General features: G+C 39.2%; 1 protein-coding gene and 1 long non-coding RNA gene across 3 annotated transcripts in view; one reads left to right on the forward strand and one right to left on the reverse strand.

Moving 5' to 3' along the window:
• Positions 1-5,245, reverse strand: part of Tab2 (TGF-beta activated kinase 1 (MAP3K7) binding protein 2) — a 59,429-nt gene extending 54,184 nt beyond the window's left edge. Inside the window, exon 1 of one of the 2 annotated variants that reach the window (XM_090337983.1) lies at positions 5,159-5,245. The gene's annotated coding sequence lies outside the window, so the exon portion shown is untranslated. The remainder of the gene's footprint in view (positions 1-5,158) is intronic. The other variant, XM_090337980.1, reaches the window with a different exon arrangement.
• Positions 5,246-5,813: 568 nt separating this feature from the next.
• On the forward strand, positions 5,814-25,304 carry LOC150059545 (uncharacterized). Its single transcript, XR_016536460.1, has 3 exons — positions 5,814-5,872; positions 11,535-11,598; positions 23,690-25,304. It is a non-coding gene; the product is annotated as an uncharacterized LOC150059545 (long non-coding RNA).
• The last annotated feature ends 578 nt before the right edge of the window (positions 25,305-25,882 follow it).

Consider the following 25,882-nt stretch of genomic DNA (forward strand, 5'->3'; position numbering starts at 1 on the left):
GAGTCCAAAAAAGCTTTCCGAACTATTAATAGGATATCCTTATTAACTGAAACTCTGCCATCTGAATTATAAATATCTTGGTCCCAGGTTATCAAGTGTTTTCCTAGTCAAAGAAAAAATTACATTGAATCAATATCTTGCTTTAGTGGTGTATGTGTGTGCCAGTCCTGGGGCTTGAACTCAGGGCCTGAGCACTGTCCTTGGGTTTTTCCTCAAGGTTAGTGCTCTGCCACTTGAGCCACAGCACCACTTTGGGCTTTTCTATGTATGTGGTCTTGAGGAATCGAACCTGGGTCTCTATCCATGCTAGGTAAACCCTTTATTGCTAGGCCAAACTCTTGGCCCCTCAATATTTTGCTTTTGAAATCAAGAATAACAACTCATGGGACTCTACCCTTTATGGGAGGGGTAGCTCAAATGGCACAGCACCTGCCTTGCAAGCTCCAAGCAGGGTTCAATCTCCAGCACCAAAACAATACAATAACAAAAAAAGAATAGTATTCATTATGTAGTTTTAAAAAGCTGAACAATATTCATTTACCAAACACCCCTCTTCTGCTTTATTTTTTTCCATTTTTTCTCTTGTTATACTACATTTTACTCATTAGTATGTCTTCTACATTAAAATACAAAGGATAACAGAAATATTTTGTTTTATTCAATACCACATCTCTGACATCTGAGACAGTCTCCAGCACACAGTGATTCCTTAATATTTGTGAAATGAATGAAAGCTTTACACAGTAGGAATCCAATATTTATCAATTGCTTTCTCTTTATGCAGGATACTATTAACAATAAATACTGAACTAGATGATAAGAAAGACAACAGAATTTCCTATTAAAGTTTTATATTAAAATTAATGAAACCCAGGCACTAGTGGTAGCTCACATCTGTAATCCTAGCTACTCAGGAGGCTGAGATCAGAAGAGTGAGGTTTGAAGCCAGCAAGAAAGTCCATGAAACTTACCTTCACTAACCAAACAAAAAAGCTAGAAGTTGAGCTGTGGCTCAAGTGGTAGAGCATTAGACTTGAGCAAAAGCTTAGAGACAGAACCCAGGACCTAAGGTTCAAGCCCCAAGACAGGCAAAAGAAGAGAAAAAAAGGAATCAAGGTTTTTTTTAAAAAAAAAAAAAAAAAAAAAGAATTTAGGGGCTGGGAGTGTGGCCTAGTGATAGAGTGCTTGCCTAACATGCACAAAGCCTTGGGTTCAATACCTGGGCACCACATCCACAGAAAAAGCCGAAAGTGGCACTGTGGCTCAAGTGGCAGAGCACTAGCCTTGAGAAAGCCTAAGGATGGTGCCCAGGGTTTGAGTTCAGACCCCAGGACTGGCAAAAAAAAAAAAAGAAAAAAAGAAAAAAAAAGAACTGAGGTAGTTAGAAAAGTTGGTATATGCCTTAATCTCAACACTTAAGAGACTGAGACTTATCATCCCGAGTACAAGATCAGGCTGGGCTAGATATCAAGACTGGCTCTGTCAAAACGAACATATAAAAATGAATGAGGTAAATCAAAAGGCCACATCTGGCAAAGCCTCATTTACCATCATCAGTAGGTACAGAGGTTTCGGTAAATTCATTTTTGAACAAATATATTTTAAGTGTCAGAACCTTAAAAATTTCCAAAAAGATCTTGTACTGATATTAACATCTATGTTTGTTGAAACTTTAGCAATTCTAATCTGGCTATTCTTCTGAAACATCCACTTGTTGATGGCACTTCTCACTGTGTTCACTTCTTTTAAAAGAATTAGAAAATGAGAAAGTATATTCTGTAAAATGAGTCAGAGAAAGTAAGTATATTCTGTAAAATGAGTCAATAAATATCTGAAAGTCACCAGTTCACCCTAGGAGTTTATGACCATTATTTTGGCACTCTCTCTCTCTCTTCTTTTTTTTTTTAACTAGAAGGCAGAATGTATACTACAACTTAACTACAAAACAGGCTGTTTTAGGAAACAAAAGACAGCCCTTCCTCCTTAATCTAAGACTCTAGTTATCAAAATGAGTCAAGTTTAGTGAGTAACCACAGTCTAGAAGGTACCATACCTGAAAGCTTCAGTAGGAATTGTAACTTACTAAGAAATTCTAACTTTCTATGTAAGCCAGTAACTTTTTAAGGATCAGAATCATTAGGAAAAAAATGTTTAAGGTCTAAGTATTCTGGAAATAAACCAGAGGCAAATGAATATGAACATACATACATTTAATTTTCATAATTGCAATGGCTCCAAATTTGTTACCATCTTAATACAGAGGATTTTAAATAAAATGACCTATATAGTCAAAGAATATCAAAAGGTTCAGAATGTACCTCCTTGTATAGTTCAGCATGGTCATAAATGCTTGGCAGCCACCACTCCCTACATATCTACATTTCTAGCTGGCTAAAAATGTTCACCAAAGCCTCTACTAGCATCTTATTCCTTACCTCTTCATTACTGTGTTGCTCAATCTTCACACTCGCTTCTATTGTTTTATAATCCATTAAAAAGTCTTAATTTAAGATTCAGATGGAATAAAAGAAACAAAAGTGCTACTACTGTCCTATGGGTCATGGCAACCCAGCCAAGGAGTGATATAATGGAATTAAGTATTTTAAAATTATTTTAATCTATAAACTTATATGATATAAAGATTATCAAAACTACAGGAACTTTAATTTAAAAAATCTACAGTCAAAAATTATGTATATTGATTTTCATTTAATCTGTGTATGTAGTTATAAAAAATTCAGACATTTTCAAGGACTCTTCTGGCTGTCATAGAACCTACAATTTATTCGTGTTTTTCAAAATGCACTAGGGTTTACGGATAAATGCATTTCATTCTAAACAGTACTTTGGGATAAGAATTTTCCTTACAGACCAAGTTAGAGTAGTAGGACAGAGTTTTATTTCTGTAAAGACACTGACCAATCAATTAAGATATTCATCCAAGTGTAATGTATTACTAACAAAATGAACTAATACTTGACACTGACATAGTTACAGTTCAAGGTAACTATACAGAGTTTAGACAGTTTTCATTTTTTTTTTTTTTTGGCCAGTCCTAGGCTTGAACTCAGGAACTGAGCACTATCCTTGGGCTTTCTCAAGGCCAGAGCTCTATCATTTGAGCCTCAGCACCACTTGTGGCTTTTTTTCTATGTATGTGGTACTGAGAAATCAAACCTGGGTCTTCCTGCATGCTAGGCAAGCACCCTACCACTAGGCCAAACTCCCATCCCAGTTTTCTTCATTTGGATGTAATAACTGAAGCCAAGGCTTAACAATATTCTTAACCAAAGGCAAGCACTTCTTTCCACTAAAGAAAAAAAAAATCAAGAGAGAGGCACTGGTCTGATTCTAAGTTCCAATTTGTTTTTCAGGACCCATGTGTCATTTGAACTTCTGGTCACCTCATCCACTAATTAATGAGTTACAAAAGCAGTTTCTACTTTAAAGAGTTCACTAAGGTCTGAACTGTGGTATTGTATGTGCTCTTTGGAGCATACTTTTAAACTCAAGAAAAGTTACTTCATGAAGCCAAGAGAAAAATGAAATGCAGCACATTTAGTGAAAATGCTATTGATAGAATTGGCATATTCATCTTTCAGTTTTAGATTTAAAACTTAAAGCAACGTTTATCAGACACTAGTTAGACTTAAGGGGGGAACATAAGTTCTGAATCACTGGAATTTTTGTTCTATTTCCTGTTAACACAGGGAGGGTGCCACCATTCAACATATTAATTCCACATACATTTTCTTAAGATCCCTACTAAACTGGACACTAATTTAGTCTGTAGCTCACATCTGGACAATTCACACTGTGGTTTCTAAGTAAAGGGACGAGTTAAAAGCATACAATCAAATGAAAAGCTAAATCTTCCTTTATGACAAACTACTACGCTTTCGAAATTGAAAGTTCCCAAATCAAGCTAAAAAGTCAATAGTGAGGTTCATGAATTTAAGAGTATTTTGAGAAGGTATTAAATCTCTGCTACTGTACCAAGAGTGTGGCAAGCAGTAAATAAAAACTGAAAGCAGAAATTTCATTGCATGCCCACCAACTCTGAAACTGCAGTGTTTCCTTTGCGTACGTGAAGAGAGACCTGAATTCCCTTCATGAAGTGTCAATCAACCTGGCGCTACCACTGAGCACTTGACAAATTTCACTGAAACAGGACAAAATGGATGCAAAACCTCCGCTTCGCTGCCGCCGTGGAGAGGACCTCGGTGCTCAGGACCTGGCTGAGGCGTCGAGGCACGGAAGGCACGGGGGCTGCGCCTCAGCCTCGAGCACCTCAATTTCACCAGGCACGACGGCGAGTCTGGGGAAGGGACAACTGAACCCCCCACCCACACCCGCAGGCGCACGCCCCACGCTCCTGGAAACCCCTCTTCTTATCGGAAACATTTGAAGAATTTCTCCAGCGCCGTGAAGCGGGCTTGGGAGGGGAAACCTCCCATCTCAAATATACTATATATGGAATGAAACGTGGCCAAACACATAAATAAATACACACGCACACGGCCGCCGCCGCCGCCGCTCCCGAGCATCGGCCCCACGCGGGGAGATCCACCTGTCACCTGTCAGCAGGCCGCGGGGGAGCGCCGGGGGAGGGGGGCCCGGTCCGCGAACCCCGCGGGGCCGCCTCGCCGCAGCGGGGGCTTGCTCCTCATTTTTCAAGCACGGGTGCAGAGAACCCCCAAATCGGACCCCTGAAGACACTTTCCACTGTCTTCTCCCCACTGAGTCGTCGGCGTGCCCACCCCGGCTCCCCAATTTTCCGCCCCCCTCTCCCCCTCCCCCCCGCCAGCCCCGCTCCCACGCGGGGGTGGGGGCGGGTCGGGAGCCAGGGGCGCGCACCGCCCCCCCGGCACCCCCTCCCCCAGCGCAGGACGCCCCGGGGCCCAGGCCAGGCCCGGTGCTCCCCACCCCCACCCGGTCGGGAGGACTTGGGGGGCCTCCTTCGGCCTCGCCGCCGCGGGCAGGGCAGGGGCGAAAACGAGGGGGGAGGCGGGGAGAGGGCGAGGAAGGCGCGGACGCCCCCACTGGGGGGCCCCGCGACTCGGCAGAGTCCGTCCCCCGACCCCGAGGGGAGGTGCGGGGGGCGGAGGGGAGAGCCGGGCTGGGGACCCCGCCGAGGCCCGGCACGCCGTCCGCTTACCCTTCGCTGCCGCCGCCGCTTCCCCCTCCTCCTCCTCCTCCTCCTCCTCCTCCTCGGCCGCCGCCGCCTCTCCCTCTAGGGCAGCCGTCTCCACCGTCGTCGCCGCCGCCGCCTCCGCCACCACGGCCGCCGCCAGCGCCGTTGCCGCCTTCGATTCCACCCGGCAGGGGGGACACCTCAGCCCGCCCTCCCTCCCCGCTCCGCGCGCTCCGATCGGCCGCCGCCAACTCCCTCCGGCCGCCGCCGCCGCCGCCGCTCGTGGCCGAGGGGGAGGGGAGGGGGTCGGGCTGGGTCGCCCCGCCGGCGGCCGCTGCTGGATCAAACGCGACGGCTGGGCGGCGTCGTCGCGGCCCCGACTCCCGGGCTCCGGCTCGCACGGCCTCCCGGCCTCCTCTGCCCCCACCCCCTCGCGCTCGGCCGCCCTCCCCCCACCCCCCCGGCTCTCGCTCGCTCCCTCGGATCGCTCGCTCGCTCTCGCCCCGGCTCCGCCAGCCCAGTCCAAATCAAAATACTGTCACACAATATGGCGGCGCGGCGCCCGGCAAACATCGCGAGATGTGTGGCCGCGGCTGAGGCGGCGGCTGGGACGGCGCCTCCTCCTCCTCCTCCTCCCTCCGCCCCCCCCCCCTGCAGCCGGGCGGCGGCGGCGGCCGCGGCGTGGACGGCGGAGGGATGCTCGCTCCCTGCCTCCGACTCGCGCAGTTTCCAACGCCGGTCGGGAGCAGGCTGTGGGGCGCGCGGCCCTGGGGCTCGGGCGGGCGGCCGGCCGCTTGCACCGGGGCTGCCCGGGCGCGAGGGGGTGCGGGTCACCCGACAGTTAGGGCCGCTGGGGGTTCGGGCCGACGGGAGGAAGGAACTCCGGCTCGCCGGTTCGTCGCTCGGGGGTCCGGAAGCGGGCGGCGGGCTCCTGAGGGGCCTGGGGCCCGGGGTGGGGAGGGGTGGGGACGGGACGGGCCCGCGGCGGGCGGCGGGAGCAGGTGGGCCGCGACGGAGGCGGCTGCCGGGCCCCGCGAGCCGGACACACCCCCTCGGCGGCGCCGGGGCCGGGGCGCCCTGGTGACCGGCCGGCCGCGGCTCCCAGCGCCGGGGCTCGGAAGGACGGGGTCGGCTGGGACTCTTGAGTTTCCTCCGGGCGGAGGGGAGGAAACGAGTGAAAAACCAAAGATGAGAGGCTGCAGGGGCTTCGCTGTTTCGATTTAATTCTAATTGCGTGTTCCTAGAAGTCCCAGAAAGGGAGCCAAAGACACTTCAGTTTTGAGGGGAGAGGGAGAGAGACTTCAAGTGTCTGTCTTCTTAAAGGAATATTGGTGTCATTTTCTCCTAGAGGGGAAAAAGAGGTCGAACCCCGAATGTTTCTTACCATGTAAAATGGTGATTAAAAACCAGCGTGGTGTTAAAAAAAATGGAAAAAAGACAACGTTTTCTTGTCCCTGTCCAAGATACTCCTTTCTTGAAACAATTGTTACTCCTGAGAAAAAGTCCTTCAGGATCGTTGTTATTCTTGTTTCTAATACCGGATGTATTGCTACAATGAAACTTTATTTTTAATTAAAGAGTTTATTAACGTTGATTTTTACATCATATTTTAAATGACAAGTTTAACATGTAAGTGTTCAAGGAGGGACTCTATTTACAGTCACTGGGACTTAGTATTTAGAACTTAATCACAATGAGGCTAAGGGTTTGTATGCCATAGAACCATATTAATTGATGAAATAAAACATTATGTCTATAGAGGCATAGGTTTTTATGTCTATATAGTTATGTTTATATTTCCATTACCATGTCCATAGCATTGGGTATGCAGATATTGAGTCCTCGCTCTTGTACTTACGGTGAAACTTTTTTTTTTTAAGCATCTTTTAATAAGTGGCTTTCCACCCACTTTCTTTTCCCTTGCTCACTTTTTAAAGACACTTAAAATATTGGGGTATGGCACCAGTTCAAAACCTTTACCACTGGAAAAGCCCAAACTGCTAATGATATCCTGGAATTTATCATAAACAGAAGCTAAAGTGGCAGTAAGTCATTGAATTTTAGTACTTCCCAGCAGTTCTCTCAGAGGAATTACTTCCATAGCCAGTATCAGTATAGTTGATGCAGTAATTTAGATAAATTGAATCCATTATTAAGTAAGTATCACTTGTCTTTGAATCTGTACACACAAGTAAACAAGTGCTTTTGAATTGTTTTAAGTAAAATATTTTTTGTTTTAAGTAAAATATTGTTTTTATGAAATATTTATGTACATATTTTATTAGAAGTACAGTGCTTCCTAAACTTATGAGTACATTAGGTGTGAGTAGATCCAGTCAAGACTCAAGAATGGGTGGTGGGGTGGATATGTGTGAATATATCCTCCTACCAACTTCAGAGCTTAAACCTAGGTCTAATTTTGTAGTATTAGACAAACTCTGGCCAGGAGTTTGGCCTAGTGGTAGAGTGCTTGCCTAGCATGCATGAAGACCCGGGTTCAATTCCTCGGTACCACATACATAGAAAAATCCTGGAAGTGGTGCTGAGGCTCAAGTGGTAGAGGTCTAGCCTTGAGAAAGTCCAAGGACAGTGCTCAGGCCCTGAGCTCAAGCCCAGGACTGGCAAAAAATAAAAATCAAATTAAATAAAAATAAAATTTTTAAAAAAGTAGACAAACCCAAGCAGAAGAAAATTCTATTGAAGAACAAGCATTATTATGTGTTCAAAATGCTGTTAATGTAATTTAAAGAAAAAGACTTAATAAGAATAAAGGAATAAAGGAAATAAAAGATGTGATATTTAAATGGAATATCAACTGGATTTCAGAGGAGAAAAATGATATAACAAATACTATGAGTGAAACTGAACATGGACTGTAGCTTCGATGTGTTAAGATTTGTGTATATATATTATGCAAAAATATCCATGTTTATAAGGGAACATGGAAGTATTAAGTGGTACAAAGACATGTTAAAAAGACATGTTAATATGTCTTTTTCTTCCAAATGATTAGAAAAATTTGCATATTACACATATTTGCATAATATGCATTACAAATACTTGCATGTATGTGTGTGTATATATGCACATGTGTATATACATTCATATGTATACATACAGAGATAAGTGTTTTAAACTTGGTGAACCAGCGTTATTTTTTAATTTAAAAATTCGATTTTGGAGCTGGTCTGCTGGCTGACTCCTGTAATCCTAGCTGCTTGGGAGGCTGAGCTCTGAGCATGGTTCAAAGCCAGCCAGGCACTACAGACCATTAAACTCTTATCTTCAGTTAACCACTGGAAAATCGGAAGTGGTGCTGTGCCTCTAGGGGTAGGGAGGTAGCTGGGGGGGGGGGGGGGGATGAATGGGGACAATGTTGCTTTTTTTTTTTTTTTCTTTTGGCAGCCCTGGGGCTTAACTCAGGGCCTGAGGACTGCCCTTTGACACTTTTGGCCCAAGGCTAGCACTCTGCCACTTGAGCCACAGCACCACTTCTGGCTTTTCCTACGTGTGGTACCAAGGAATTGAACCCAGGTCTTCGTGAATGCTAGGCAAGCACTCTACCATTAGGCCAAATTCCTGGCCCCCAATGCTGTATTCTTGACATCTTTTGAAAAGTTTCAAATAATCACCAAATAGATACTTTTATAAACAGAGTTTGGACTGAGTACATAGCTCAGCTGTAGAGCATTTGTCTACCCCACACAAGGCCCTGAGTTTGAGCCCTAGAACATCGATAATGAAAAGGGGATAAAGCAAGGACTTTTTTTTTTTTTTTTTTTTCTCAGTCCTGGGGCTTGAGCTCAGGGCCTGAGCATTGTCCTTGGGCTTTCTCAAAGTTAGAGCTCTACCACTTGAGCCACAGCACCAATTCTGGCTTTTTCTATGTATGTGGTATCAATGAAACAAACCCAGGTCTTTGTGCATGCTAGGCACGCGCTCTTACCACTAGGCCAAACTCCTGGCCTAAAATAAGGACTTTTTTTTTGTATAAAACAATCGTTTTATTAAAAAACTAAATTTCTTAATGTGTCTTAAGTATTTTATATTTTATTGTTGGGGTGAGGTGTAGAGAGGTTACAGTTACTTTTGTTAGGTAATGAGTACATTACTTCTTGAACATTGCTACCCCTTCCCATGTTTTTCTCCCACTTTCCCTCCCTCCACCCCCTTGCAATCATCTTGTTTTTCCCTTTCCCTTCTCTATTTCAAATAAACAAATAAACATATATACAATATATCAGGTACCAAGGTCAGATATAGTAATCACATGAGATAAACCATAAAGAGAAACAAAAAAGAAAAATAACTTCACATAGTATATTAAGAACAATAATCATAAAGCTAAATCTCTTGTTTCCATATCCTGGAACCTCGTCCCACTTAGCTTCATCCTGTATGGCCATATGCACATAGCTTTTGAGCTATTGTGATCCTCTGCTAGGAGAATCTTAAATGTGTACAAATGAGGGAAACCATAGAGCCTATGTTCCCTTGGGTGTGGCTTACTTCACTTCATATGATTTTTTCCCCAAGGCTTTCCATTTCCTTAAGAATGGGGTCATGTCATTCTTTCTGATGACAGCTTAGAATTTCATTGTGTATAAGCACTACATCTTTTTTCTTATTCCTAAAATAAGGACTTTTAAACAAGGACTTTTAACCTAAAAGTAGTTCTTTTTATCTTATCCAGAGAAAGAACAGTATGAACTAGAGAAACATAGATGATATGATAGTAATTAGATATTTGTTCCTCTGTAATAGACTGAAATTTTGGTCATCTAGAGATTTCTTCTTAATGAAGAAATTTTGTTCTAAATTCCACTAGTATTTAGAAATTCTCATGGAATTTAGAACAAAAATACTAAGAATCTTTATTGTATTTTGTAAATGTGATATCCATTGAATATTCAGTGCCTGTTATCCATGAGACTGGAGGAAAGGAACAGAATAGATTGTTACTTATAGGTAGTGTCTGAAGTGGTCACAAGAAATGCTTGTAATATATATATATTATATAATGTGCTTTATAAAATAGTACATATTAAAATGTATCATAATGTATATATGTGTGCATATTATATGTATATCATTATGCTAGATGTATTACTATGTATTCCATATTTGAGAGCCCTTTAGTCCTTTAGTGTTCTTTCTGATAATGTAACCATGAACTACCTATTTAAATTTGAATGAAATTAAAATTCAGGTTCTTAATTACACTGCCCCCCCCTCTCAAGTGCTCTAAACCATGTATTCCATCTTCACGGAAAATTCTATCTAATAGCATTGGTAATAGAAGAGATTGCAGTAAACTAGCACAGATGCAGGGCAGATGGTGATAAATACTGTACAAGCTTGGGAGAGGGGAGACTGCTATGCAGAATGTGGACAAGGGAGAAATAGGGAAAGTTTCAAGAAGTTTGCATGTGGGTAGGTGGAAGTGAAGCTCAAGTATCCCAGGCAGAGATAACATGAAAAGAGCAATAAAAGGGGGGGAACTTATAATATAACATAACTTATAATAAAAGTGAGGATGGCACTTAATTCTGTGTGTATGTAATAGTTTTAAAAGGGAAGATGGCAGTCTAACAACCACAAATGCCAGACAAAGATTATTCTCTGCAATAGGAAATTACTAAAAGTCTTTGTACAAGACATAACACAGGGTTTTTTTTACAGTGGATAATTTGATAGTTAGAAATGAGTTAAATTGGGAGCTGTAATGAGAACATTGCAAAGCCAGGTGCTGGTGGCTCACACCTGTAATCCTAGCTACTCTGGAGGCGGGGATCTGAGGATTGTGGTTCAGAGCCAGCCCAGGCATGGAAGTCTATAAGACTCTTATCTCCATTAAGCACCAGAAAACCAGAAATGGCTATGGCTCAAGTGGTAGAGGGATAGCCTTGATCTGAAGAGCTCAGAGACAGTGCCTAGGCTTGAATTCAAACCCCAATCACCAATATTAAAATAAAAAAAAAAAAGAGCAACTCAAAAACTGAAAGTGGCGCTGTGACTCAAGTGGTAGAGTGCTAGCCTTGATCATAAAGTGGCCCAGGGACAGTGCCTAGACCCTTAGTTCAAGTCCCACAATCAATAATAAATAAATAAATAATAAAGAAATGTATATTTCAGAAATCTGGAAACTCTAAAGTAGCTAGACCAGGTCTGAAAGAATTAGCTCAATATTTAAGGACCAGGTATTTCAAATTTCTTCTCTACTATCATGGATGTTGGAATTCTTCTGTGACCAACAGCATAATGGCAATTTTAGTTCAGGGTATCCTGAATGATAGTGTTTAGAGGAAGCAGAAAAGAGAAGTTGTCTTAAGGGAAAGAAAATGTTTCAGAGCTGCTTCCCCCTACTCCTCCTGACTAATTTCCTTTCCCATTTCTTAAGGCCTAGTTGAATCACATGCCCAACATGACCCAGTCCCGGTCTACGTGATGGAACAAGTGTTGAGGTAAGTGATGGAAAGGTAAGACTCAAAGATGACTCAAAGTTGAAGCCACATGACTTGGAAACACAGAGGAGCAGGTATGAGAGGGAAGAAGAGTTCTCTGAGTGTGAAATACCAGAGATGCCCAGCTGATGCTGTGAAGGGCAATGCCTGGGGATGAAATAAATGGTGACTCTTAGACATCTATAAGAAGCATATGAGCTGGGTGCCATGGTTCACGTTTGTAATTCCAGCTACTCAGGAGGCTGAGATCTGAGAATTGAGGTTCAAAGCCGGCCAGGCACTACAGAACGTGTGACTCTTATCTCCAATTAACCTCTAGAAAATGGGAAGTGGGGCTGTGGCTCCAGGGTAGGGCAGTAGCCTTGAGCTGAGGAGCTCAGGAACAGCTTCCAGGCCCAGAGTTCAAGCTCCATGACGGACCAAAAAAAAAAAAAAAAAAAAAAAGCATATGAGAATCACTTTGAAAGCCCAAATTGAAAGTTCAGAGAAGGGACATTTTCTGAGACAAAATAGAAAAGAAAGGAGGAAAATCACAAAATGTGTGTACATGTGTGAACTTAAAGCTGATTCTAAGATTTATTTGGCAATGTAAAGTCCAAGAAAGTTTTGAAGATGAACAAAGCTGAAATACTTAGCCTACTGAGTTTCAAAACTTACTATAAAGCTTAGTAATTAAGACAGTGTGGCAGAATGATAGATGAATGCATCAAAAGAGTAAAATAGAGACTCTAGAAATAGAACTTGAGAACTTGATTTATGACAAAATCACTGCTGCAGTTTAGTGAGGAAAGGACAATATTTTGAACAAATGGTGCTGGAACCATTGACTACTCATCTGGTGAAAAAAGTATATTTGATCCCAACCTCATGCCATATACAATAATTAATTGAAGATGGACCATAGACCTAAGTGGACAAAAAAATTAAATAAGCTTCTATTGCAAGAGTATATTTGGTGATGGACTCAAATCCACAGCATATATAAAAGTATTAAATCAATATGATTAAACAACAGGAGTTTTAAAATGGGGAACACTCAGGCCATGGGTTCAATATCTAATACCATAAAAAATGTGTGAGGGAGACTCTTAAATACTTCACAAAGATGATATCCAAACAGCCAATTAGTTCATGGTAAAATGTTCATCATTATTCTAGATTGAGAAAAGGCAAATTACAAAATGGTCCATTACTTCCTTCTATCAGAATGCCTAAAGTTAAAAAGTCTGACAATGCCAGCCATTAGCAATGAAATATGTAAAACGATCTAAACTCAGCACTACACCATCTTCAAAAGCCAAATTATGACTACTCTGTGTCTCAGTTGTGATGGTTGATTTTTGATGCTAATTTGATTGGGCCACTATGCCCAGTTATATGTTATAAGTATTCAAGGTATTGTTTGTTTTGAAATCCATGGAATTTGAATAGAGTGTGCTCCATATGTGGGTGGTCTCATCCAATCCATTGAAGTCCTAAGGTGAATGAACAGACAGACTCTCCTCTAAGTGGGAAGACTGAATATACATAGTATTTGCAATGATTCCTGAATGTTATATGTTGTATAAATATTAATTTTTGCTGGGTACCTAGATTCTTAGGAGGCTGAGATCTGAGGATTGTGATTCAATGCCAACCCTGGCAGAAAAGTCCATGAGACTCTTATCTCCAATTAACCACCAGAAAACCGGAAGTGGTGCAGTGGCTCAAGTGGCAGAGCACTAGCCTTAAGCTGAAGAACTCAGGGACAGCCCTAGGCCCAGAGAGCAAGCCCCAGGACCAACAAAAACAAATGGTTAATTTTAATTTTATAATTGATATGGAAGCCGCATGCTTTTATATTGGTGAAGAAATACATAGTAGATTTTTTTAACCATACAAAGTCCAAAAACTTTTGAATGGGAAATATTAGAAAGTATAACATAAAATACAGGGAAATCATGCATGTTCATGATGAAAATTAAGCCAGGGTACAAATATTTTTGAATATCTTTTCTGTATGAAGTATTACACTAGAGGATAACTATATTGTGATAAAGAGGATAGTTTTTGTCATCACAAATTATATAGATTATATAGACTAAAAATTATATACCAAATGTATCAATTGTTATTAAAACTTATATGTGGAAAAGCTCACAGGTCAACAGAAGAAGAGCAAGAGAGAGATTACAAAAGTATTGCTAATGGTCCATACAGGAAAAGAAATTTAGTCTCTGTAGTAGGCAATTTCACTCAAACAAACCAGTGAGATTTATTTGTTTGTTAATGGCTTAATTAAAACTCCAGTGTGGGTATGGTGGACACACTGGCACTCTTACATCCGGGAGTGGGAGTATAATTGGTGTAAGCTTCCTGCAAGGCAGTTTAACAACATGTATTGGAATTTAAAACATGCAAACTGTTAGACCCAGAGATTCCACTCCTAAAAAAATAATTGGACATGTATTTTAGGATATATACCCTTAACATCCCTTATGATAGATGGTTAAAATCTCGGTAACTCAAGGGAATATTATTCAGTGACCTAAAATGATCATATGGCTCTCTCTATACAGTACCACAAAATGATGTCACAATATTAAGTGAAAAACTAAGGTAGATTTCATCACATCTTGTAAAAACTACCCTAATCATCTTTAAAGAAGTGAGTATATATTTGAATGCGGGTATGTGTTAGAAAAAGTCTAAAAAGAGATTATCTTTGAGTAGTGTTATTCAGGATGACCTTTGTTTAATTTAAAAAAAATACATTTTATTTTGACATTTTCTAAATTTTTGCTGATAATTATTGCATCTATGTCAATAAACAGAAGTATTAAAAATTGTTCCCTAAATATTCATTTTCCCCAAATCCTTTGGGAATGACCTGGTAACAAATTTTTCTTATTAAGACTCAAGTTTTACCCATTCACTTTTTTCTGTCCTAAGTGAGGAGAGAAATCTTTGCAAAAAATAAAATATTTCAAGAATTTGCAGCAAAATGACAATCACAGAGTACTGACCTCATTTCCATGATAGTTAAAAGAACTGAAGGAACTTAAGTCCTGACAGCCATCAGACCAGAAATCTGAGCAGCTTTGTCAACCTCTTTGAAGTAGGTTCCTTGACAGGGGGCTGGACCATCGAATGGCAGAGAACTAAGGACTTTGGTTCTTCCTTGGTTTGCCATTAGCTTATTCCCAAAATTTCACAGATGTCCACATATACTAGCTTACAGGGTATAAGAGAACGATTTCCAATATCCCTGCTATTCTCTCATTCTTGTTGAATATTATTCACTGTCTTTTCTTGCTATCGAGTCACCTTGTCTTAACAGCCACTATTGTGCTAACATGGCCGAAAACTTCGCCAGTTCAATCCAGTCTTTGATGGGACTATGGGGTATAAAGCTTATCATATTTTAGAAAGAATTGTACTGTGACTCATAATGCTACCCATCCACAAACAGAAAATGATTATGTCCCATCCTCAGATCTTGAGGCCAGAGGAGGCAGATTTCCGGGACTATGAGTTATTGTAAAGCCTATGATTTCATTTAAGTCTCTAGTATGGTCTGGAAACTAAATAGACAAAAGTACAATTACTGTTGTGTAGGGGCCCACATTTTAAAACAGATTAAAAAGGAGTTCTCATTCTCAAAAAAGTTTACAAACTGCAAAATTAAGGCAATAAACTTCGTATAGTCTTTCATGCCTTCGTGTCTGTGCATGCACAATTTCATCTTCCCATCTCCACCAGCACTTTCTTGCCCTGGTGAACCCAGCAAGGGCACAATGCCCAGCACACAGTGCATTTTCAGTAAGAGTTTAGTCCAAAACTTGTAAGTGTCTAGGACAGCCCCCTACTCCCTGCGTACTTCTTTCTCTTTCTCTTACTCCTCTCATAACAATGTACCCATTTAAATTTTAAAAATTGAAAACAAACTTTGTTGTGATGCTTGGAGGTAGGGATAAGGAGAAGCATTGGATAATTTTCATGTTTCTAGACTTAATTATTGCTTTGCTCACTAGAAAAATTTTAAACATCTTTTTTTAACCAAAATAAATGTTGAAATGTTTTCTATTGTAAAAGAGAAAATCTTATGAATTCTAAAGGAGGAAAAAAAGGACATGTTATAAAATACTTGTAGACTCTAGTTTTAGCTACTATAGCATTTCTTTACATAAAATTTAAAAGAATTCTACCCCAGATTTATGAATAACTGCTCTGTCTATCGTATACTAAGAGTCAGCCTTTGCATTTCCAGGGAACTTTGTGTTATATTTTTTTCTTCTTCTTTGAACACTTTTCTTCCCACTTGATAATGTCAGAGTTTTAGTTTCTCACAACTCATCTATTAACAGTAAAAAAAAAATAACAAAAAAATAGGCAGGAGGATTGAGATAAGGAAAAGATTAGGGAGTGTTTTTATACATTTACTGACTTGTGAGATTGGACAGGGTCCTTAGAAAAAGGAAATGTATTCAAAGTGACAAGCTAGGGCAGTGTTTGAATTTTAGGCTCTTGGCGAGCCAAGTAATATCATGAGCTCTTATAGCAGAACTTGACATTAGATTATGTTAATAATGCACATTCATACCCCAAGTCTACCTCACTTATAGTCAACATTTTAGAGAGACATGTGACTAGCAAGGCATTCTATTTTGGACAAAAGAGATTTCAACATTTTCCAAGATGGGATTCTAGAACCCAGACTTCAGTGTGAAGCCACCTTTAAACAACGTATCTAGTCCTTTAGGTAAGATGAAGGGATCCTGTGGGATCCTGTGGAATCCTGATCATGGTGAACATCTGTGCGATTTCCCATAGATAGTATATTGTTCATGTGCAGAAATTATCCTATCATTCTCTTGGTAACTCTCTGTTGACTTCATTTTAGGAAATTTTTTGTGTGTTCAAAAAAGAAATCTATACAGCACAAGCTTCAACTGTCTTGATGTACACACAGATTCCAATGACCTTACTATTCCAAGTTATAATGGCCCCAAGACTGTCAACATACTAGTGAGGAGAAAAAAACTCAAATGTCACTTGAAGCAGCTCTGTAACTGCTGGTTTCTTGCCATGCTTTCATATTTTAGAGTTGCATCAAGTACCATTTGTCAGTGATAAGGTTCTATGGTTCCAAGTGTGAGTGAAGATGACCTCTTGTCTCAATGAATGCTATTTTCTATTAACCAACAGGGAAATGCTTAACCACTATATACTATAGCACCTGATATACAATTTCATTTTGTACATGGTTTACATTTTTGCCAAGTTAGTCAATGAATTTGGGTAACCTAATCAGAACCTTCCATTTCCATGTAGTGTGTTATAGAGTATGGGATACTCCAGGATTTAGGCCTTTAAAGATAAAGATTTGTGGAACTGATGGCTCCTATTCTCTCCCAGCCTTCAGCTCATGCTTCCCTGGCATTGTCTCCTTAAGATGAATTCCCTCAGTCTTTGCCTGTCTTCCTTTTTTATTTTTTATTTTTTGTGGGTCACTGGGCTTGAACTCTGGGCCTGGGCACTGTCTCTGAGCTCTTCAGCTCAAGGCTACCACCCTACCCCTTGAGCCACAGTGCCACTTCCGGTTTTTCTGGTGGTTAGTTGGAGATAAGAATCTCACAGTCTTTTGTGCTTGCGCTGGCTTTGAACTACTATCCTCAGATTTCAGCTTCCTGAGTAATTAGGATTACAGGCTTAAGCCACCGCGCTCAGCTTCTTTGCCTGTCTTCTAATCTCAGTGGGGAAAAATCTGTTTCTGGACCTATGCCTGACAGTAAGTTCCATTGTATACCACTAAACTAGCTTCAAGGTTTAATATTCATTCAGGACAAGGTTGAAAGAAAGTTCAACCTTGAAGCATTCTCAGGGCCATACTTCATTTTAAATTAGCACACAGAACTGCAGAATCTTGCAACTAGAAGTGATTTGAAAGATTATTTAATCCAGCTGCCTTACTCTTGTAAAAATCTATTTGATTTGCAAAAGGTCAGGGTTATTGGCAGAACCTGTTCTATGAAGATTAGTGTCAAATATTGCCACCCTTCACCAAAGATTCAGCAGGCATAGCTTGTACATCAAAAACATTCTGCTTATTCTTTTCTTTTCTATGAGGGAAATAGAACCTTTAGCCTCTAGAATCAACTATGTAAGACATTTAAATATTTTTAACCAGAGTGAATAGTAACAACATATAAGTGGATTATAGTGTCTAACCTCAGTTCAATATCCCTCATCTCCTATAAAAGATACCATTCTTCTTTTCTCTTATGTTTTATTAAAGAATTTATTAACATTGATTTTTACATCATATTTAAAATGACATGTTTAACAAACAAGTATTCAAGAAGGGAATTTCTATATACAATCACTAGCACTTAGATTTTAGAACATAATTAAAATTAGGCTGAGGGTTTGTATGTCATAGATACATATTAATCTATGTAATAAAACATTATATCTATAGAGTCATACATTTTTATGTCTATGTAGCTGTGTTTATATTTCCAATATCATATCCATAGCATTGGGTACGCAAATATTGAGTCCTCACTCTTGTACTGTTTGGATCTAATAGCCATATATTAAGGATATCATGCACCTTTTGTCCCTTTGGTCTTGACTTATCTCACTCAACATGATTTGCTCTAGATTCATCCACTTCCCTGCGAATGCCATTATTTTATCTTGTCTGTTGGCTATGTAGAATTCCATTGTGTATATATATCACATTTTCTGTATCCATTCATCTGCAGTAGGGCATCTGGATTGTTTCCATTGCCTGGCTATTGTAAATAGTGCAGAGATGAACATAGCTGAGAAGGTGTCCTTATCATATCCTGGGTTATGATGTTCAGGATGGATGCCCAGGAGTGGTATGGTGGTATTGTAGGGAAGGTCAATTTTCAGTTCTTTAAGAAACCTCCACACTGCTTTCCAGAGTGGCTGAACTTGTTTACAATCCCAACAGCAGCGCAGTAGGGTTCCTTTTTCTCCACAACCCCACCAGCATCTGTCATTGTCTGAGTTCAGAATCTTGGCCATTCTAATTGGGGTAAGGTGTTAAAAGATACCATTCTTATTATTAATGCTTAGAAACAAAAGTTCTTTAGAAGTCAGGAAAAATTTTTGTCTTCATCTTGAAACTTCATCTTTACCTAATTTAGCCAGCATCATTCAGTTTTAATTTGATCTAATAAAAACTTGGGTATAGGATAGAATAGTTTACCTTATTTTTTCCCACACTATTAGGCAGGCTGGAATAGTTGATTTTTATTTTTACTACACTACGAGGCTTATTAACTTTATCTCCTTTGTGAATTCTATCTGCTGGAAAGACCAGCTTACCCATAGACACTAACACAATTACTAGAGTCTCTTGACTGAAGTTGATATTTCAAACCAGTATTACTTATATTCATAGATAAAAATTTTCTATTAAAATCAGATTCTTAATGTACTTTTCTCTCCCACTGTAATGCTTCCCATTTTCTTTAACAGATACATAAAACATTAATAGTTGCACAGCCAAGGAATAAAAACAAATCCTATATTCCATTTAGTCCCATAAAGACTCTATAATCAAATCCCCAGTGAAAAGGAATGATTGATAGCAATAAGAGTGATAGACTGTCTAGGCAGAAGGAATGCACTTAGCCTTCTAGCTGAGATTATCTTCAAAATTCTTAAACAGGTTCTGTCAAGTGAGAAAATATGATAATGTATAGTATTTTCAAGTCATATAAGAAAAATTAACATTTCTCTATGTGTTTTGTGCATCCTTGACTTCATAATATTACTCAATATTTAAATCCTTTCTTAGAATAACTTTAAGGATTAAATCTAGCTCCCAATTCTTTTTTTTTTTTTTTTGACAGTTCTGGGCTTGAGCTCAGGCCTGAGCACTGTCCTTGGACTTTCTCAAAGCTACAGCTCTACTACTTGAGCCTCAGCACTAGTTCCAGCTTTTTCTATCTATGTGCTACCGAGGCATCAAACCCAGGCCTTCATGCATGCTAGGCAAGCAGGAGAAAACTGAAGAATATCTGAAGAATATCAGAATATTCAAAGAATATCAATGACTAGTTTAAGGCTATACATGTAGTAAGTACATGATTTTTATTTGAGATTATCTTTTACGGTACATGGTATATATATATATATATATATAGTATACAGCATATATACTTTGTATATATATAATATATATGTGTAGCTATATACATATGTATATAGATATGTATATATCTCTATATGTGTATATATGTATACATGTGTATATATATAGATATGGATATATACATGTAAATGTGCATGTATATATGTGCACATATACATAGACAGTTGTATCTCTATATATAGCTGTGTAGATATGTGTATAGATGAGTACATGTATATATGTATATCTGTATGTGTGTATATATATATATAGAGAGAGAGACATCAATGAAAAGCATATTTGCATGTGCTAGGCAAATATCTACCACTGAGCTTCACCCAAAACCATGTCCTCTGATTTAAAAATTGTGCTTTACCCCCAAGAAATTTTGTAAAGTATGGTGATACATGTATTTATATATATGTGTATGTATGTTTGCAGTGGTCACATTATTGAAAAATGTTATGTTAACAAAAATGTAGCCCTGGCTATAGTTTGGAGGTGGTTTCTTCCCCAGGGTTTACATGTTAAGAGTTTGATCCTTGTGGCAGTGTTGAGCAGGAAGTGCTTAGGTCATGGGGCAGATTAATATAGATTTTGTGAAACTCAATTGGTTCCCACAATAGTGAGTTATTATGAAAAATTAAAACTGGCTTCTCCACACTCTCTGGCTTCCTTTCTTGTCAAGTGATCCCTCTCACATGTGCTTCTGTTATGATGCCATCTATCACAAGGCCTTCATTAAAGGCTAAACAAGGAGACCATCCAACTTGGACTTTCCATCTCCTAACCTATAAGCTAATAAAACCTCTATTTGAAATAATACTCAGCTTCTGCTGTTTTTGTGTGGCAATTTAAAATGATTGACAGTCTTCAAAAATTCTCTAGCACGCTTAATTCTTTCCTCATATTAATTTTTTTGTAACATTGGCTTCTTCAGTTGTTTTAAACTTTCCTACATTTTAGGTATAATAAAGTAAACTAACAACCACTGTAAAACGTGAAGTGATTATTTTCGTAAGTCAGTGTATTGCTACTTAAAACTAGTTTCTTCCTTCTCCCTCTTCTATCGGTCTTTTTTTCATATATTTTTTATTGTAATTAATAAAAGGGTTACATTATATTCGCCAGATAGAAGGTGCATTAATTCACATACATTGATACCCTTTCTCATGTCTTGGTCCCCATTTCCCTCCCCCCCACACCCACCCCTCATCTTGTTTTCCCCCCCTTCCCTATCCAATTTCAAATAACCAAATACAAATATATCCTCTATAAGTCTTTGAGCTCAGGGCCTTGTGCTTGTCAAATAAATGCTCTACTCTGTGAGCCACAGCTATTGTAAATTCAAATATTTTTAGCAAATAGAAAGCTAGCGGTATATTAAGAAAAAATACTAAACAGGGGCCGGGAGTTTGGCCTAGTGGTTGAGTGCTTGCCTAGCATGCACGAAGACCCAGGTTCGATTCCTCTGTACCACATACATAGAAAAAAGCCGGAAGTGGTGCTGAGGCTCAAGTGGTAGAGCTCTAGCCTTGAGAAAGTCCAAGGACAGTGCTCCAGCCCTGAGCCCAAGCCCAGGACTGGCAAAAAAAAATAATAATAAACAGAAATATTCCTAGTTTTTGAAAATCATAATTATCTTCTAATACAATGCTAAACTAAAATATATTAATTAAAAACTTACATAATTGTACACACTCATTGAAAAAGTATTTTAAAACAATATAGCAGGGTATAACTAAGAAGTTTAAACTTCTCTTCTCACCCCAAACATTATTTGTGTATGTGTTTCTTCTTTTTTTTTTTTTTGGCCAATCCTGGGCTTGGGCTTAGGGCCTGAGCACTGTCCTTGGACTTTCTCAAGACTTAGCACTCCACCACTTGAGCCTCAGCACCACTTCCAGCTTTTTTTTTCTATGTATGTGGTACCGAGGAATCAAACCTGGGTCTTCGTGCATGCTAGGCAAGCACTCTACCACTAGACCAAACTCCCGGCCCCTTATGTGTTTCTTCTTAAATAATCTTTGTATTTTCCCTTTTCTAATCTGTCATTTTGAAAATAGTAAGTCAGAGGTGAGGAGGTAGCTCAGTGGTAGAGTTTTACCTAGCATATGTGAAGCTTTAGATGAAATCCTTAACACTGTAAAAACAAATAAACAAATGTATAAATAAATGAAAACAATTCATGGACCTGAAAACTGAGTAAAATACATGATTTTATAATTTTGGATGAGAAAAAAGATTGTACCTATGAAGAATTTTTCTTGGGACAGTTGGAAAGTTAAAATTGATTTTAGATTTGCTAACGGCATTAAAATAATATTTACTCTTTTTAATGATAATTGCATTGTGGGTGTGGAAGAATACCTAATTTTTAGGAGATGTGATGAAATGTTAGGGTCTGCATGTAAAAAGTAACTGTTAAATGGTAGAAGAAAAAGAAGGAAAAATAGAGCAAAAGAAGGAAGGAGAAGGAAAAGGGGGGAAGGGAGAGACAAAGCAAGAGATAACAGAGGAGGAGCAGATGCAACTGGGGAAATTATATGAATTGATGAATCTGAAGCTAAGAGAAGGATTGTAAATGTTTATTATATTATAATTTCTGTGACACTTTGTAACTTTTCAAAATAAAAAAATCAAAGGGTGAAAACAGAAGATATAATAACATACTATAAATGACAGTAGCCATTTGGTATCATACGTGACTGTGCTCAAAGTAAGGTGACTTTGGTCTGGTGACATAACTTTTTAGAGATTCAAACGTATTTCCTTCGAATAAAGACACTGTCTACCTTAAATACTTCTTGTAGGAATTACGTCACAGAAACTAAACTAACATTGTTTCCTTTAATAATAGTGTATATGAGACTTTCCTATGTACAATAATGATAAATTATTCAACTTGGCCTCCCTCCACAGCTGAAAACAATTTTAAAAAAGGATAGATATGGGGCCAGGAGTTTGGCCTAGTGGTTAAAGTGCTTGCCTAGCATGCATGAAGACCCAGGTTCGATTCCTCGGTACCACATACATAGAAAAAAAGCCGGAAGTGGTGCTGAGGCTCAAGTGGTAGAGCTCTAGCCTTGAGAAAGTCCAAGGACAGTGCTCAGGCCCTGAGGTCAAGCCCAGGACTGGCAAAAAAAAAAAAAAAAGGATAGAAGTAACATTTTTATGAGTCTTGAAACACTGAAAGACAAGTAGGCAATACAAAAATGTCAAGACAGCTGGGTGCGGTAGCTTACGCCTGTAATGCTAGCTACTCAGAAGGCTGAGATCTGAGGATCGAGGTTCAAAGCCAGCCCAGGCACTAAAGTCTGTGAGACTCTTATCTCCAGTTAACCTCTAAAAAATGCTAAGTGGGGCTTGGCTCAAGGGATAGGGTGGTAGCCTTGAACTGAAGAGTGTCCAGGTCCAGAGTTCAAGCCCCATGACTGAAAAAAAAATGTCAGGCCAAATATGAATGAAATATTAAATCCCAGATGGAAAAACAAGCAAGAAATCACTTGAATTTATTTTATGAACTTGGGCAGTTTGAATCTTCATTTTGTTAAGTTTGAGAATCTTGGTGATAAAACCTAAAATTCAGAACTTGCTTGAGTTGTAGCATCAAACTGGTGATACCTGTCACAAGAAGCTGAGATTTCACAAGGCCACAACTTAAGCACAAACCATAAGCAGTACACCAAGTCTGTTCAAATCTCCTAGCAAACCAGGTACAATGACATACTTCTATGGTGCTTGTATGTTATCAGGTAATCAAATAAAATCAAATTGAAATGACTTGACTGACATTTTGAAAGATATCACGAATTTCTCTTCAACAGAACACATTATGCTTATACATAGGCAGTGGTGATTTTGAAGAGTTGACATGAACACTCATTAAGTATTTGAAAAGGCTCTAAAGTTCTGTTGTGTTTGTCCTTCTCTACTCAGGCTGAATGTACCTGAAACATCTGGTCTTTCATTCATTAAATTTAACATTCCAGTGGAAAATGCTATTGGAATGTGCAAAGATCCAAGCTACAAGCCAGGACAGCTGCATCTGAAACCAGTTTTATTTTGAAACCAGAGAACCTGTGGAAGTAAACAACAGCAATGCACATAAGACATGAGTTAATGACAGCTTACTGGAGATGAGTCAAAAAGAAAGAAAACACTCAACTACAGTTCCCAGACTTCTATCTAAAATTAAAAGATGTGGATTACTAATCCTGACTGAGATTATAGATTTTTTTTGTCAGACCTGGGCTTGGGCTTAGGGCCTGACCACTGTCCTTGGGTTTTTTTCAAGGCTAGAGCTCTACCACTTGAGCCACAGCACCAGTGCTGGCTTTTTTTTTTCTATGTATGTGGTACGGAAGAATCAAACCTGGGTCTTCGTGCATGCGAGGCAAGCACTCTACCACTAGGCCAAACTCCAGGCCCCGAGATTATAGATTTTTATAAAAAACATTTATATTACAAGGAAGAAAAAATTTCAAGACATATTGTATATAAAATGACAGGATTTCTTACATTTTAAATGATTCAATAGTTTTTTTATATTATGCAAGGGTATACCATCTATATTTCTGATTCCAGAGTATATTGCCTTTCATCATTAGCTTTGCTATCTTGAGGTGAATGCTTAAGATCTCTTTATAAATAACATAGCCAATGCATAGGCCTTTATTTTGTAACCTTCTTTAGAAATGTTATTAACCTGTATTTTCCTAAATTTCTCTCTATAGGGACTAGTATTACATGGCAGTCTAAGTGTGCACAATATCTTTATGTTTAGCACACATAAAAAATAAAGCTAGACACAGTATCACATTGAAAACAAGTTTAGTGGCATGCTGATTTCCAGTGACTCTATATTTTGTTTCTGGCTAGGAAGTTAATATATACATCAGGAGTCTGCATTGAAAGAGATGCCCTCAAGACTTAAAAGCACAATCCATTGATTATTTAGAAGAGTCAAAATTTCCAACAATTTTCTTTTAAAAAGCCAGAAAACAAAGTTTTCTGGTTAGATTTTCTTGCAAGTTGCTATGTAAGAGAAAGCTATTATTTCTATCCATTTAATATTTTGGGTTGTATTCTAGTTTGGGCATGCCTTTATGCATTTTTAGCATCTTCTTTAGCTTCAATTATTTGTTTTTAAAACTACTTATTTTTTCTATTATAATGGTAATGTAGGGTCAGTGTGAGAAAATGTAAAGAAGAAAAGAAAATTTACCTACAATATGTCGATAACTCATGAAGGTGTTCTGTGGTTTGTTTCCAATCTTTTATATAATCACACAGTGGGAGTTAAGCAATATTTTTTAAAAATGAGGTCAGTTATGATGTTGCATACCTAAAATATCCGCTGCTTCAGGAGGCAGAGGTAGGAGGATTGAGAGCTGAAGTCCTGTCTGTGAAAAAGATTGTAAAATTTTGTGTAAAAAACCAAAAGCAAATACTCAAGTACTCAGTGTTTGCTAATTTTTCATGAGGCCCTGGATTTAGCCTTCAGTACTGTACATTTCATTTATTTATTCAATATCATAGCCTCAGCATTTCTCATGAGTTTTTTTTTTTTTTTGTTAGTCATAGTACTTGAACTCAGACTGGGCTGAGTTCCTGTCCCTGAGCTCTTCAGGTCAAGGCTACCGTTGAGCCACAGCACCACTTCTGGTGTCTCACGTTCTTTAGTGTCTGGGCTGGATTTGAACTGCAATCCTCAGATCTCAGCCTCCTGAGTACGTAGGATTCCAAGTGTGAGGCACCGTGCCCTTTTTTTTCTCGTGATTTCTAGCTAGTAATTTTGGGTAGTTTTTCATATGGATAAGATATTATTAATTTCCCAGTAACTTTTGAAATTATAGCCTTCAACTAATGGTCCATCCTGCTCATGAATTAGGACAGATGTTTTATATGCTTTACATTGTATATGAGTATATGTATATTTGTGTGCACATGTATGTGTATGCATGCAAATGTGTTTCAATCTATGTATGAATATATATGTATGATGTATATGCATTTGCATATTTAAAGAGATCTTTCTGGGACAGAAGTGGTTTTACTTACAGTAAAAGTTAGATCTAATTTCTTGTTAGATGCCACCTTCTCTTAGTCCTAGTTGCCTAATGATCATGT

Source organism: Megascapheus bottae, chromosome 8, assembly GCF_031878675.1.
Source record: "Megascapheus bottae isolate mThoBot1 chromosome 8, mThoBot2.hap1, whole genome shotgun sequence".
NCBI classification, from domain to species: domain Eukaryota; kingdom Metazoa; phylum Chordata; class Mammalia; order Rodentia; family Geomyidae; genus Megascapheus; species Megascapheus bottae.